We start from the raw sequence: 14,664 nt of genomic DNA on the forward strand, positions 1-14,664 counted from the left end.
ACCCCCGCGTTTGATGGTGCTCAAGAGATTTTTGGGATCCGGCTCAGAATTTTTCGTTCGCCACATTTTTGACCTCTTTTTTTGACCAAATATCTCAAATTCACTTTCATCTGTAAAAAGAATCGTGTTCCAAAATTCTAGTGGTTCTGATAAGTATTTTTTTGCAAAGGCCACTCTGAGGGTTCGATTTTGAGCACTAATAGCTGGCTCTTTACGGGGTATACGACCATGGAAACCTTGCGAATTGAGTGCTCGCCGAATAGTACTAACATTATATAGAACCACCGAATAGTACTAACATTTATAGAAGTCCCCTTCTGTTCTGATATATCCGCGGCTAATTGCACTGCACTGGTTTTTGGATTTTTCTTAATCGTCCTTGTTATATCGCGTATATCAAGAGGTGTTAATTCCCATGGACGTCCAGAACGAGGTTCATTGCGCACACTACCCGTAGCTTCATACTTATCCCAAATTTTTTTTTTACTTCTGTAATGTCTCTTCACTATATTTCCAATTTTCCGAAAGGACTTGCCCTATTGCCGCAATGTTACTGTGAGTTTGCGTAAATCTTCTGATATTTCAGTTCTTTTATGATTTTCATCACGTTTTGCCATGTCGTTACTTATTGGATATTGTGTTAACAGCCGAACACGTACGGATTACTTCTTCACTGCATGCCACTTGGTTTTAACCGATCTCTAAGAAACAGACTGTGTCCTCATTTTTGCATCGTATTTTGTGGAGTCCTGTGATTCCCCAAAGTCTACCTAATTGCCAATTGTATATAAACGTGTTTTTAAGTGGTAATTATGAAGACAATGGAACGAACATTCTACCGTATTCATAACTTCAAATAAGGTTTTTTAAATAGTTTTTACTACGAGATAAATTGTTAGGGACTCTAAGTTATTGGCTTTTGTTTCTATTTATTTTTATTGTTGCTAATGTTAGGTTTATTGTGTATTGTCATTTATTCCCTTAAGTTACGCCCATGCACTGCGATACTTATTCGGAGAATACCATCTGGGTGCCAGACCACATGGCCCGTCAGGCCAAAGCTAAGGGTGCGCTTTGGTTGGGGAATGTGCTACTAGTCAAAGGAAGCTTTCTCTATAGGGACTATTGCTTTGATGGTCAATTTGTTGGACCCGCGATATTCCCGGAAAAGCGACTAGTATAGATATTCCCCAGATGGCCGCGAGTTGTGGGATTCGGTGTAGCCATAGCTTATAATGGTTCTTGGTGGTGGTGCGCCCCTGGTTGGAACTCTTCGGGGTTAGTACTTAAGGGATAATCGGAGCAATTTTCGCTCTATAGGGCAGAAAGCGATAGTCCCGCTTGACTCTGCTCATAGGAAGACCATCAACAACAGCGACCCAAAAGCGCGATTGAGATGCTGAGCACGGGCTCAAAATTCTCCGAAAACACACGGGGATTTTTTAGTGGGTGAAAACCCCACACAGGCTGGTAGCACGGACTCCAGTACCGTCTTACCGACAAGATTTTTTACCCCGGGGTCGCGCCCCCCCCCCCAAAAAAAAAAAAAAAAAAAAAAAAAAAAAAAAAAAAAAAAAAAAAAGAAAAAATTCGCTCTCTTCTCTTCTCTGCTCTTTCCTTGGTCCTGTCGGGGGAAAGCTGCGTCGGTGTCGGGATGTGATCCGAATCACATTGTGTAACCCTCCCAATAAGCATTCTCCCTCTTCTTGACTTAGACCAAGATTCTTACGTTCTTTTGAGATAAGTGCAAACTTAATACAGTCCATTTTTTCATGGAACAAAGTGTCTTTGGCGTGTTTCATTTATCGAAGGAACGCCCTTAACATAAATTGCAGAATTTTTAAGTGTGCACGCTGACTGTAGGTGACTAATTATATGCAACTCGTGATGATTTTCATAATTTATTTATTGGGACGAAACGAAATTAATTATTTGATTGTATCATCCAATTAAAGCATAATAATAACAATAATATTAATAACATTTACTTTAATGATACATTCGATTCCAAATTAGGTATAAATTGATGAACTGGAATCTATTTAATTAATTTTCGTAGTATTTCATTGGGCAGTTGTTCAAAAATTCACTCGCTCGATATCCGGACGCAAAGCCAAGTATTTTCCCCTATGAGCCGCCATTCATAATCATGGAATTTCCAGGATTCCTTTAATTACCGAGACCTTAAATTATAAATATCGCAATGGTCGGGAATAGTGTCCATGAAAACTTGCCTGCAGCATAAAACTCTGGTGCTTTAGTTCATGCTAAATTCAAGCCTTTTATGATTTTAGATCGCTTTTATGACGTTTTACAATTCCAGCTTTACGATCGCATTAAAATGCAAAAGCTCAAAATAATACGCAATAATTTCGAGCTATGCCCGCTATCAGTGTCTCCTAAAGAATTTTATTATAATTAAAATGATCGTCTTATGTCCCCATTTTCTGAGTTTACGACCTGGGTAAAACTTGAATTTGGACAAATTCTCGTGTTGTAAATGCGTGATTTATGTAACGTTCGAAAAAGTGATCGATGACACCATAACACACATATAATACCTACATATACATGTGTGTACCTATACTCCCCGCGGTCTATTATATTAATGGCATAATCGATATCGTTCATCCTTCTGCGGGATCTAGAGGGAACTTGCACAAATATGCGCTCTAAAAGGGGGCTCTTATGTGTTGTCGGAGTGCACCTATATGCAGCCAATTTAAGAATTTAAGGGTGCGCTGGCGTGTGACAGCTTTCTTTATAGCTTTCCTATTCTTGTTCAAGTTGTCAATAAAACTTTCGTCTCTCGGTTTGCATATTTCATTCTCGAAATTTCGCCCATTCGTCTGCCCTGTAAGTTTTATTACCCTTCTCAAATGTCATTGTCGCTAGTTACAAGAGAAATTCGGGACTAATGACGGCGATAAGTTGTCCCTGCATAATCAACCCTAAATAAATATACGAGGACCGGGTCCACTCATTGTGTATGCAAAAGTTGAATGCGAACCACATTGCATATGATGAATCGTTTGTTGAAATTTCAAATTCGTAAATAGTTTGCACATTTAAATGCAAGCTTCGGATTTCGTTAAAGCCATTAAGAGGGCATTAGAGTCCTCCCTACCTGGAAACCAGGACTATTTTGCGGTGGGGCATAACCGTTCCTGTAAAGTTTAATAATCCAGTCAATGTAAAATTCATTTTAGGGGTTTAAGCACCGAGTTGGCCGCTTTCGAAAGCTATAAAACTGGTATTTAAGGCAAATTGGAACATTTTCAGTGTTTACATAAAAACATTGCGAGGCTTTATTGGTTGATTGGTTGAAATTGAAAATTTTAACTTTGGAAATATAGAAAAACGACAACGAAATATCATAACAATTTAGGCCTCAGGGTGTGGTTGAACAAAAGCTCACTTTTGGAAATTCGTTCATTTCGGCCGTGAAGAGTCGATGTGCGTTGTTTAGGAAAGTCGTCCGTCAAAGAAGTGCTTTTCTTTGTGTGCTGGTTTCGAATGTATATCGGGAGCTTCAAATAGGTCATACCCCCTTTAATTAGTGCTAATTGGCGGCTGTCTTCACTACTACAACAGCCCTCTAAATTGAGTTTAGGGAGCCCCTATTCATGCGACATTGTTCAGGTCTTCTCCTTTATAAATTACTAATCCTCTTATGATTCGAAGCTTTTGCCTTTTTTTTTAAACACTTTAAGGTGTTCTTTGCTTTGTCGAATCAATTGATTTGGTCCTATCTACTAAAGCGAACCTGTATGCCGGAAAGTTAAAGAGGCTCTGTAATAGAGACTAATAGAGCTTGTCGAGACAATCAATTTGAAGTATTAGGTCGTGTAGTATGAAATGAGTAGATTCTCCAAATGCCACATTCAGCTGCGAATAACTTCACTCTAAATCTACATTTGGACTTGACTTTTTTATGTGGAAAAGGCACATTCTTCCTCTTTCGATCAGAGTTTAAAGTGTTAAAAATTATCGAACACTTTTTTTCTTATAAAAATTTCCGTGCAGCCATGCAAAACAGCGAAATTCGTGTGTTAATGAAATATGAGTTCCACCGTGGAACCACAACAGCTCAGACGGCTCGCAATATTAATGATGCGTTTGGTACTGAAGTCACTTCACAGCAAACAGTATCTCGTTGGTTCATGGAATTTCCTTCTGGCAATTTTGACCTAACAAATGAACCACGTGGACGACCTGAAACTCAAGTGGATAACGATCATCTGAAAGCCGTGGTGGAAGCGAATCCACGTCAAACTGCGTTCGAATTTTCGTTAATACTCAGTGTAACCAATAAAACAATATTGACTCATTTGGCCAAAATTGGTGAGGTGAAGAAGCTGGACAAGTGGGTACCGCAGGGTACCGCATGAGTTGAGCGACATACAGAAAGAACGACGTCTTGAAGCTTGTGTTTCTTTGTTGTGCCGGTATAACAACGATCCATTTTTGATTGTTACTCGTGATGAGAAATGGATCCTACATGACAATACCAGACGTTCATCGCAGTGGTTGGATCAAGACGAACCACCAAAACATTGTGCGAAAAAAAATCTTCATCAAAAGAAGCTTATGGTGTCCGTTTGGTGGTCCAACGCAGGTGTCATCCATCACAGCTTCGTGAAACCTGGTGAATCGATTACGGCTGATGTCTACTGCCGACAACTGACCGAAATGATGAGGCAACTGACGGTTAAGCAGCCAATCGAAGCGCACCGCCATTGTTGCACGACGACGCTCGGCCACACACCGCACAAGTCACCTCGGTCAAGCTACAGGAGTTGGAATTGGAAACTCTTCGTCGTCCACCGTATTCACCCGATTTAGCACCCACTGATTACCACTTCTTTCAAAATTTGGATAACTTCTTGGTAGGGAAAACATTCAACTCCGACGAGGCTGTCAAAGCTGCCTTCCACGAGTTTATCGACTCCCGGCCTGCAGGCTTTTACAGCAGGGGAATTCCCGTCAAATGGCAAAAGTGTATTGGTAATGGTGGTGCATATTTCGATTGACAATAAAAACATTTCATATGAAGAAAAAATGACTAAAGTTTCAATTCGGTTCTATTCATTTCATCCTACACGACCTAATATAAGGTAATTGCTCTACGAGTTTCCCAGATATCGGCGCTTAGAATTTTCCCTGAATCCGCAGCATTTTTTAGCTTGTTCGTGTAGTGCGCACGCGCTTGTCTAGTAATTGATCGGATGTATTCCGTAGCCACGATGCTATTTTTGATATGAGCTGGTGCTTCATCAGTACTCAGTGTCTCTAACCTTTCAATTATAAAAATTGAACATTTTCAAGTTACACGCGCGACGCCACTACTTTTCTAGAGCATAATTGGTTAAAACGTATTTTTTCCATTGCAAATTAATGGAAAATGGGTCCCCACATAATTTTTGGAAAAATTGAACATTTCCGCCGCATGCCGTCGCGTCACAGTACAATAACAGTTTAAGGTACATCGGATGTTACAAGAAATTGAGTGTTTAAATTGGTAAAACGCCAGGGGCGATAATTACGAACAAAAAACACTAAAACAAGAATGATAATCAAAGGAAAATTGTAAATATTTAGATTTGAATTTCAAACGTATTTGCGAAACGCCATTACATCTCTACACAACCACGGTTTACAGCGTATTGGCGATTTTGGGATTTCAAAGCTTTAAATGAATAAAAAGTTTGAAGCGCGCGTAGCGAGGACTTCTGCAGAATTTTTCACATTTCAATTTTAAAAACAGACACGTCTAAAAACACTAGCGATACGCCGCTGCGTATCTTTTAAACTTGAACAAACCAACATGTATTTTTCCCATATTTATAAAACGTTTATTCGAATTCAAACGCAACCCTGATACTGTCCGCACCAATAGCACTACCTCACCGTGATGAATGGTGTAATTCGACCCAATAGCCCAATAAAAACGTCAAACTTGGATAGAAAAATCTTATCCGTAACAATACCTATTATCTAACGTAGCGTAAAACAAATCGTAAAGGGGGATAACGACTGCTCGGAAATAATAACCTTCTTATCTTAACCCGGCACGGACAGTTTAATGTCCATACCTTAATGATGAACTAGTAGTCTCAATACAACAATAATACGCCCAAACTGAACGTTAATGCCAGGTTTTAAGGGTTGAGGCCCGTTATTGTTACGGCGAGTCCTCGGACAGAGCTAAATGAAAGATTATAAATTAGGTCATGTTGCATTATGCTAAGCCTACAGGGACCACATCAGCGTTATATAACCGACAATCCGGTCTCGGAGACCTAGAATGGATAGAAGTTTTGTGGTAATTTGGAAGTAATGGAAAATTACCATATTAGACACGAATCGCATAATCAGGGTGAGTCACAAGGGACTGTATGTATTTTTACCGTAGTACAAGATGATTACGAGGAATGTCGAAGGGACGTTAAAAAGTTGCTTGGTTAAACAGGGAGTTTAACACACTCTATCAACCCCCCCTGAAGTAATGCCTAGCGGCGGTTCCGGGGGGACTCAGGGTGAAGAGAGGAGGGTTTTAGTGGGTAGGCGTCCCACTTAGGGACGAATCCCACATAACCCGGTCGCCAGAACAACAGACCGGGTACCTTTTGAAGGTTTCCCTCCTCTATAAAAAAAAAAAACACACTCTATCAAAAAATGGTTTTGGCTGTAACTTCGAAATGCTACTTCGTTTTTTTTTTTAATTTTCTGGTGAAAAAGCATACCGTAGTATGTGAGTAAGGTGATGTATTCAAAGCTCACAAAATCCAAGAGCGTCTTCCGAAAATGCAGTGGGTTTCTTTCGCACCAAAAAAATCATCCTGTATACGAATTTTCGAAAAAGCGCTATGCACGTACAGTCGCTCAAAAAAGTATTCGTCCAGCGGGAAAAAAATTCTGCGTCCCATAATTTTCGACTGATTTTGTTCAAAATTTGTATAATGAAAAATCAATCCTAAACTCAGTTTAGGTGCTCGAGCAAGTTTTGAAAATTAAATTTTTAGAATGCTTTTCATGGTCTTAAAAAAAACTCCATTTCGAAAACTTCTTGTGCGGTGGAAATTTTTCAGTAGGATTTTAATGATCCTGTAGAGGGGATTTTTCTACGTATATCCTGAAAATTTGATCAGAGTCAGACCACAAATAAGGGAGTTGCAGCTTTTTAAATTCGCCAAAAATGTTTAAATTTTATTATTTTGCGTGAGAATCGTCACTTTTTGGCGAATTTAAAAAGCTGCAACTCCCTTATTTGTGGTCTGACTCTGATCAAATTTTCAGGATATACGTAGAAAAATCCCCTCTACAGGATCATTAAAATCCTACTGAAAAATTTCCACCGCACAAGAAGTTTTCGAAATGGAGTTTTTTTTAAGACCATGAAAAGCATTCTAAAAATTTAATTTTCAAAACTTGCTCGAGCACCTAAACTGAGTTTAGGATTGATTTTTCATTATACAAATTTTGAACAAAATCAGTCGAAAATTATGGGTCGCAGAATTTTTTTCCCGCTGGACGACTGTATGTTAAAGATTAGATAAACTAATAGCTGTACCACGTCAACAAGGTCTTCACGTTTTCCGTTACTTTGTAAAAAACGAACTTTACGAAAAAGCTACAGTTTTAGGTATGTGCGCATATCTAACCTCCTTGTCTCGAACACCCTCTATTTCCCAATCAAATATTGCAGTTAATAACAAAATGCAAAACTCTGCAATATTGAATCAATCATAATGGGAAAAATCATTTGAGATATACTAGTATATACCATTTTAAAACTCAAACAACCAGAAAAAGGAAAAGAAAACTTCTTTCGCTCTTATTGGATTGATTGAGCTAAATGCATGGAATATAAGGGTTTCCATTTTGAAAATATCTTTAAGTAATAATTAGTGATGGTATACCGGATGATTCAAGAAGGTGGGTCGCCCTGGTAATTTTTTTCCTTTTAAACTTAAAAAGTTGAAATTTGGAGGGAAGATATGTGAGAGTAGAGCCGATTGATTAACATTAATGACGTTTATCTAGCACTTTCAGTTTAACTTTAAACGAGTTCAACCTTCGATTTTTAACTCTAATGCCCTATACTCCTAAATTTTTACTTTTTTAATTAAACTTTACATAAGAAATGGAAAGTTCGGTATACCGGGTGAACCAAGGGAATAGCTCGCATTTATAACTGTTTTGTTTTTAAACTTGGAACGTTGAAATTTGGGGGGAAGCTATATGAAAATAGCGCCGATTGATTGACATGAATGGCGTTTGTCTAGTGCTTCCAGTTCGACTGGAAACGACCTCAACTTTGGATTTTTAAATACAATATCCTGTGAATTTTTACTTTCTTCCAATTTAGAGGTCATTTTTAGTCTAAAAATACGCAATTAACAGAAAAATATGTTTTTTTTTTGTTTTTTTTTTATGTTGAGCTGTGCCACAGATTTCTGATTAGATTTCTTTATTTTCACCGGCAATAATGTTTTCCACTTCATTAGCATTTCCTGTGTCCATTTCATTCACAAATTTTTTAAAATAGTGGCGGCCTGGATGGTTTCAAGTGGAAACCTTGACGCATAAAGCCGCGCAGCATCGGAAGGCAGTTGACGAGATTTTTCAAAAATTTTTTCTAAATTTGGATGTTTTTAACGAATTAACGGTTCACTTTAACTGGACGTATATTGGGTTTGATATTTAAATTGCTTACGAATGAATAAGTACCAAGAAAAATGCCAAAACCAGTATTTTTCCCTATAATTTTGACCTACGGTCGTGCCTAATATGTATGCCTCAATAGCGTAGTTCAACATGGAAAAACCACAATTTTTTTAATGACATATTTTTAGACTAAAAATTACCTCTAGATTTCAAAGAAGTAAAAATCCATACGATATTGCATGCAAAAATCCCAAGTTGAGGTCATTTCCGGTCAAACCGGAAGTACTAGATAAACGCCATTAATGTCAATGGATCGACACTATTCTCGCATAGCTTCCTTTTAAATTACAACTTTCTAAGTTTAAAAAACTAAAAAGTTATAAGTGCGAGCCATCCTCTTGAATCACCCGGTATACCTAATTTGCCATTTCTAATGTGGGGTTTTTGAGCCACTTTCTAACAATGGCAAAAGTATGTTTCCTTTTTCTTTCCTCTCGTAATTTTAATTTTGAAAGGGTATGTCTCAAAGAATTTTTTTCGTTATTATTCCGGTAAATATGGCAGAATTTTGCGTTCTGTTATTAATTTTAATATTTTATTTTGAAAAATTTGAGCAATTTTGCAGTTATCCTTCGATATTCCTCTTAGTAACCTTGTTCCATGGCAGTAGTGTGGACGGTTCCACGTGACTCACCAAGTATAAAAAAATTTCATACATGAAGCGCATTCGCCATATTATCAAAAAGTTTTGCGACGATGATTGGTTGACATTAGCCATTCTACATTAATGCACTAAGGATACCAATGCGGTATAGATTCGAGAAAATTAACTCGTTATAACTTCATACGGACTAATCAATATTAGTCTCCGCGGAATGACATAGTTTTTTTTCGTAGCTCAGTTCTCTCGTTGTAATCCATTTCCAAGTGGACTACTAATTCCTCAACTATAACCCTAATGACACTTCTTCATCCGTGGAATATTGCTTGCCATTCCTTCCTGGAAACTACAAATTACCTCATTTACTTCAACAGCCTTGGAAGAGTCGAACGCATTTGCCAGTTCTAATTTAGAGTTTGCTTCCGCTTAACACGAAGCGATTGTCTTTACGCCCTTGGAATTACGAAATACACCGTCGTTTAAGGACTATTGAAACCCTAGAAATTGTTTCGATAGTATTGATGTATCCTACAAGGCGATTTAGGGCGGGAGTTTTTTAATGCGAAAGTACGAGAAAAATTGAAGTTCAGTGAGTTTCTTGTTAGGCTTCGATTAAATGAAATGTACTTTCCCAACCTAATTCGAGAGCTGTTTCATATTCGCTTTTCTATATAACTAAACCGAATGTTAACTTTTACTGCATCCGTTTAGTTTGAAACTTGCATGCGGGTGCATGGGGTTAGAGCCAAATGGTTGATTTCAATTTAGCTTATTTCTCGTGAGAAGCAGCACTATTAAAAAGGCGTATTTTGCTTTAGGAAAGCACTTAGCAACCCAATCATTTAGGTCACTAGTGAATAATCGAAAGGTATTTATTTTACCCTTATAGAACAGTAATACTGTTTGGGCTCCGTTCATTTAATGATAGGGGCCGAATGACTGCCAAATGATTAAAACAAACGGCACAAATTGCCAGGGTTAGTAATTTAGATAAGGTCGACTAAATATACACTGGAGAGACTTTTTCTGAAGTTTATCATCTCCAATTTAGATTATACGACACTTTTCGTGGAAAATTGAGTGCCCGTATTAACATTAAATTGGTAATATGGACCCTTTTGCAATAAACGAATTTATTGGTTTTCCACTTAAAACGGGAATGCCGGAAAATGCCGGTTAGTTAGATAATATATTAATGGAAACAGCTTAATATAGACTCAATGCGTTGGAGGGCATCTGTATGTTCAAATATTTATGTTCAATACTAACACCCCTACTCGGCGAGGATAACGTTTACATTACGAACAACATAGGGCACGTTGTGGCATGAACTTTAAATTACATTTCAGAGATGTAGCAATTTAAAACTTCTGCAAAATAAGAGCTTTATGCTAGCCGGGCTATCAGCATCAGCATCTGATTGTTATTTTTCAGAGCAACGAGATCCATCGTTTGAAGACGATAATTCTCTCGAATAAGTGGAAGCACACAGATGGCGCCACGGTAATGCATTTCAACATCTAGCTTCTATCCCTTCGACAACGATATACATAAATTGTAGTTAATTAAATCAGGCGAGTTTTCCATACATGTAACTTTCCAGAATAGCTATTACGTTAAATGCGCCAAATTGTTAATATTCCATTGAAAAACACATTGAAACGTTAAAATACGGAACGGTGATTGGTCGCGTTTTTGATTTCCATGGAAACCACTTTGATCTTACGCTCATTAACACATTAATAGTTTAACCCTTAATGGGGTACGCTCCAGTCAGGTAAATTGAATATTTTTTGCTTTACTTCGAAACTGAAAAATGCCCTGTCACTATTCGTGTGTTCAGGACAGTTCAATGGACAAATTACCATCGGGGTTGAATTGTGTGGCTATATACCGAAAACGTGAAATAACATTTGCTATTCGAGTTTTTAAACGAGCAACGTCAAAAGCACAATTTTTAAAGAAAATTATATCTATTTCGGAATATTTCGTTCGGAATAAAATCCTATAAATAACGGTAAAAGACATTTGACAAGGGAATACATCGGAAACCCTTTATAAAAGCGAAAGTTGGAACTCTCTCCTGGCATTTACGAAAAAACGCTTTTCAATAAAGGATTCGTATACACAAATATTCTAATAATATTTTCCCTTTCATCCTGTAATATGTCGGGTTAATTCCGCATCATGGAATTCCGAGAGGAACAAGAGGAGAAACCTTGCACCTACCTTAATCATGATCATCCCCAAGGGGAAAGTTCTTTGTATAGCTGTATTCGAGTTGTTCACGTCATTATGCCGAGTTTCGTGGTGCACTACTGATGACGTCGGGAATCTGAAAGAGACGTTCTTTCGTTAATCAGAGAAATATCTGGGTCGGGGTGTTTGAAACAAAGCCATTAATTCGAAATAGGGAGGAAATTAAGCGAAACCATTTCGCCTTGCCCTGAGGGCAAGGCGAATTGCTTAATCGAAATTTAATTCCAGCAAGCTGCAGTGAGAATGTTCACACTATTTTAATTTTATGGATAATAATGGAGTCACCCCCGGGGGATGTTTGGCCAATTTTGATAATCTTTAGAGCTGTGGTAATAAATTAGACCTGACATGGGTAACATAAATCATATTGATTAAACTCGACAGGGGGCCTTTCTCTTTGTTTGCCGTAGGACCAATTTCCTATTCTGTTACTTACCAGCTTAATGAATAACTGTTACATAAATTACGCTTTGCTTCGGATGAATATAAAATTTATAAGGGTGAGCCCTAATCTAGTTCAAGAATATCCAGTTAATAAGCATTAAATTTGGTTCACAAAGGTCATTTTCAAACAATATTTAAAGCTTCGTTAAGTTTTCATTGAAGACGCTTACCCAATACCGACGTAGAGAGAGCTGTAAACATGAGTATTAGATACTATACAAAAATTAATAACCCAAATAGGGGACGTTGAAGTTACTATGTTTTCATGGAGTGGTGAGGTGGCCGGAAGCTCATTTATCATGGAGAATATTTAATGGCCACAGATTCAATACTTATGTCGAGAAACGTGACGAATATGTGCTCAAAGTAACATGGGTAGATACGCAGTGATTCAAATTCGAGGCACGCCATCGAAACCTCCAAAGCTGTAAAAGACATCACAAGAGTTAAACAACGTTGCTGTTGCTCAATTCGTCGAAGTGCATGTTGGCGAACTAGAAAATTCGTAGTGATTTCGTTTATATTCAGAAAATAGGAAAAATTTGCAAGCCGTTTTATTTTATCGGACATTACTCAGGACAGTTATTGCGCCATCCATGAAAACGAGCCAGAGAACATCGGCGACTGTTCTGACGCTCTGAACTAAAATGCGAATTTTTAGCCTTATGGCACAGCGGTCATGCTAAGCAGACACAGTTTTCTCAGCGTACACCCTTGATATTTCCACAAATTTGTCGTGCTTGGCGTTATTTATATATACAGCGCATGGAGCGTCAGGCGTTTTCGTCTTCTCGTAACGCTTGCGCAGCACGAGATAAACTGGACGTATGAAAACTTCGTTGAATATTTTTCGAGACACGTATGCAGGATATTTATTGTACCGCCAGGTAACCTTCACAGACTTACATGTATACAGTGTGTTAACTTTAACTGGAATAAATTCGGTATGTACATGGCGTTTGATTTCTGGCAAAGCTGTTTAAACGCGTTAATTTTCATTTCACCTGATACACTCTTTGCTGGTATTCTCACGCTGCAAATGTCAACCCTTCAGCTAGAGTTACCCTTAAAGATTTACATGGAATAGGGGCTCAAGTTGTGCATAATTTTTGAAAATCTTTTCCACCCGCCTTTATCTGACACATCACTTTTAATCAGAGAGCAAAATTATACTAAAAATAAATTGTTTTCATATTTAAATGTTGCTTATTTACTTGTGATTTTTTAACGAAATATTTCTGAAATACCACAATAATCTGAGTAGTCCTTCAACGCGAAATTGTTCGAATATTTCGACAAAGATATTCTAAATTGAACCCCATTAATCAAGGGACCATAAGTAAATTAGAAACAAATTAGGGAACGCAGTGATGTGAGAAATACCTCAGGAACGGACTACGAAAAATTGATGACGATACGAGAATGAACGCGCTTTTGGCATTAGTAGACAACCGGACTACACCTATCCGGCAAAAAGCTCGTGAAAATTTAATCTGTAACAGATCCGTTTTGAAAATATTGAAAAATGCAAATATTCGACCTCATAAAATGCAAATACATCAAGAATTGCTTGAGAACGATGGAGATCGACGAACTGAATTTCGCCAAAGTATTATGAATACTATTCAGAGCAATTCGAAATATCTATGCAAAGGATTTTGTTTGCTGATGAGGCAACTCATTTATCTCATATTATTCAAGTACACTTTAGTTTCAACACTCTGTAGCTCGAAAGGAACGCGGCGTAATACATCGTGTAAAATGCGTATTTTAATTATTTTAATTAATTAACTCCACCAATTAAAATTTATTTATGAATTTATTCGCTTTGGTGACTAAAGAACGCGTTATTTAAAATCCTTTTTACATGCCACAACCGCTAACAAATTTTACACAAAGGAAAGGAAAATGCCCTACCCTCAGGTGACCCGTAAGGTTGATGAAAACAACGGTACTAAAAAACGTATTCTTTTAGCAAGATAGAAATCAGAAACTTGAAAACCATTCAAATTTCAGGTCACAACGCCAAAAACAGAGGGAGGAAATAGAGCTTTCCCGTTGTGTGCCTTAACATTTTTACTTCCTTCTGACATTTAATATTGGATAAGGACCGGGATATCGCCACCGTACTGTCTTCTGTGATTTTATAATACTCAGTCAGTCATGAAAATGCCTAGGATCACTCGAGGCTATAATAGGCAACTATGAATATCCACTTGGAGCGTGATTGAAAATGACAAAAAAAGTAATATTTTATGCAAATAATATTCCATATGGATTAATGGAATAATGGAATATTATCGAGCTGTCAATAGCTCGATAATGTTGCAACACTCACAATAATACTCTCAATGCTCAAAAATACATTAATCTACTTTGACGAGCTTTTAACTATCAAAATTTACAATTACAACACTGATCTGGCACATTAAACTTCACAACCTCATGTCGCTTCTTGAGATTAGTTATGCATTACGGCCTAATTTGGCTGAGTGCTAATATTGCAAATTTTAATACCTTCCGTGGCTGTTTCGGAGGAAACCCGGTTTAATGGCCGCAATATGACTTCCACGTTCAAATTAATGAAGCTTATTCTTATTCGGTAGATTTTCAACTACAATAGCACTTAC

At 37.6% G+C, this 14,664-nt stretch overlaps 1 protein-coding gene across 10 annotated transcripts in view; it reads right to left on the reverse strand.

The window, feature by feature from the left end:
• The window catches only part of rdgA (retinal degeneration A), a 110,424-nt gene that overhangs the window by 46,772 nt on the left and 48,988 nt on the right, over positions 1-14,664 (reverse strand). For all 10 annotated transcript variants that reach the window (XM_066300355.1, XM_066300356.1, XM_066300359.1 and 7 more), the window contains one exon: positions 11,561-11,666. The gene's annotated coding sequence lies outside the window, so the exon portion shown is untranslated. The remainder of the gene's footprint in view (positions 1-11,560; positions 11,667-14,664) is intronic.

The sequence above is a fragment of the Euwallacea fornicatus genome, chromosome 36, assembly GCF_040115645.1.
Source record: "Euwallacea fornicatus isolate EFF26 chromosome 36, ASM4011564v1, whole genome shotgun sequence".
Lineage (NCBI taxonomy): Eukaryota > Metazoa > Arthropoda > Insecta > Coleoptera > Curculionidae > Euwallacea > Euwallacea fornicatus.